This window comes from Cupressus sempervirens, chromosome 4, assembly GCF_028749045.1.
Source record: "Cupressus sempervirens isolate cs-2001-9-10 chromosome 4, ASM2874904v1, whole genome shotgun sequence".
Classification (NCBI taxonomy): domain Eukaryota; kingdom Viridiplantae; phylum Streptophyta; class Pinopsida; order Cupressales; family Cupressaceae; genus Cupressus; species Cupressus sempervirens.
Genome location: NC_143121.1, coordinates 95,428,247 through 95,430,273, shown reverse-complemented (window position 1 = coordinate 95,430,273; position 2,027 = coordinate 95,428,247). Strand labels below are relative to the sequence as shown.

At 29.7% G+C, this 2,027-nt stretch overlaps 1 long non-coding RNA gene across 1 annotated transcript; it reads left to right on the top strand.

Annotated features, from left to right (window-relative positions):
* Nucleotides 1–391: 391 nt before the first annotated feature.
* LOC149560105 (uncharacterized) lies at nucleotides 392–1,549 on the top strand. Its single transcript, XR_016363325.1, has 2 exons — nucleotides 392–1,117; nucleotides 1,419–1,549. It is a non-coding gene; the product is annotated as an uncharacterized LOC149560105 (long non-coding RNA).
* Nucleotides 1,550–2,027: the final 478 nt, after the last annotated feature.

Sequence of the window (2,027 nt, the reverse complement as noted above, 5' to 3'; positions counted from 1 at the left end):
TGAGAAAACATGCCATCTCATTAAAGGGATCCAAAGACTGAAATTTTTTTTTAGTTTTCTTTGTTGTTTCCACTAACTACCTATAATTATTCTGTTCTTTTTTGTGGGGAATAGCAGTACAAGTAGACTTAAAAGCTTTTGATTGAGTTTTTGTTGCATGTTGGGATGCTTTCTGAACTGAATGCTTCGAGATGTCTTGTGAAAAGACAATGTTCATTGATTGATTGGATTTCAGTTTCTTCAGAGAATTTGAAGGTTCTGGATTGTCTTTAAAGTTGTTTAGTTTGTGATATGTGGACCTCCCCATGTTGAAATAACGGGCAGTGAGAATAATTAGTCTGTATGATGCAGTCGGAATAAGTAATGTATGATGGAATTGGGAGTAAAGTTGAGTTCAAGGAAACCAACCAACATATTCAATGGAGTTTCTCATTGAAGTCTTATAATAGAATTGTATTAGATTGGATTTTTCATTGGAGTCTTTTGAAGTTTCATAAAATCATAGTTTAATAATTAGGTTATTATTAAATTGATTATTACATTTGAGTCTCATAAAGTTATAACTTAGTAATTAGATTATTATTGAATTGAGTTTTCTATTGAAATTTTATAAAATTAAGGTACTATAATTAGATTATCATTAAATTGGTTTTTATATTAAAATTTCATAAAATTGAAGAACTTATTATTATATTATTATTAAATTAGATTTCCAATTGAAAGCTTATTAAATCATTAATCAAATTATTATATTAATATTTTATTGAGTTTCCTATTGAAATCTCACAAAATCATGGTGTAATGATCATATTTTTATTTTCTCCATCTATAAACAATTTCTTCAAAAGATAATATACACAAATATAATTGTTAAAAAATTAATAAAATAATCTGCAAGAGCTCTTTTTTCAGCGACCCATTGAAGTGTCACATGCCCTAGAATAATTGGCATGGCCTTGCAAGTACAATTCAAAGAGTCCAAGGCATGGGAAACCTTTTGAGGAAAGTGCCTCCTACTGTCCTGATGCTTTTCGCAGGTGCAGCCTCAACAAGAAACATTTGAAGATTCTGCCAACATTTTTTGGGAATGCCTTGTGTTGGTTTTCTTTGCCTAAAGGTTTGCTACATTTTTTTATTGTATCTTGTGTTGATTTTATTTCCCTAAAGTTTTTCTAGATTTGTTTATTGTTTCTTGTGATGATTTTCTCTCCCTAAAGTTTTGCTATGTTTGTTATTGAGTTTTTTTTATTGGGTACAGGTGTTCATAATGGAATAATTTTACATCTAGCTTGGATGTTGTTTTGTTCCCATGCTTTGATTTCACTCTCATAGTTATCTTTTTCCTTACTTGGGCTTCAGAAGACATATTCACATGATTCTTCAAGCAATTATTGATAATTCCTTTTTTTCTATGGCAGTTCCGTGGAAGACCCGAACTATAGTCATGTGAAGATGGTGTGGTTCTTCTTACAGAAATTATTTTATCACACCAAAAAGATTGAGTATTCTTTGCATATTATAGAAAAAGTATTAGCAAAGGAATTTTCTATCATGGGATTTAATGTGCATTCCAACTGTGTTTGTCACCTATGAAATGTGTGTTACCTTTTCATTAAGAATCCATGGTTATGAATATGGTTGAAAATGAAAACACGATCATTACATTGTTAGCAGCATCAAATGATACTATAGTTTATAGCAAGACAATTATGAACGGTATTGATAGATAGATTAAAGGAATAGTTATGATAACAGTCACCATCAGCCAAGGATACCAACAACAATAATAGATCAGTCAATATCAGTCAAGGATAGCCAAACAATAATAGATGGATGTGCTTATTAAAGTATACATGGGGTTATAGATTGCTAATCATTTACACCAATTTTAATATAAGATTATTATAAGTTTTTGACAATACAATCATGAGAATAATATTAATTCATATTAACGGACCACTCTAAAATCGACCTTAGATAATAAAATAGAGATTATAACATTCTAATGTGGTGAGAGTCAAATTTTG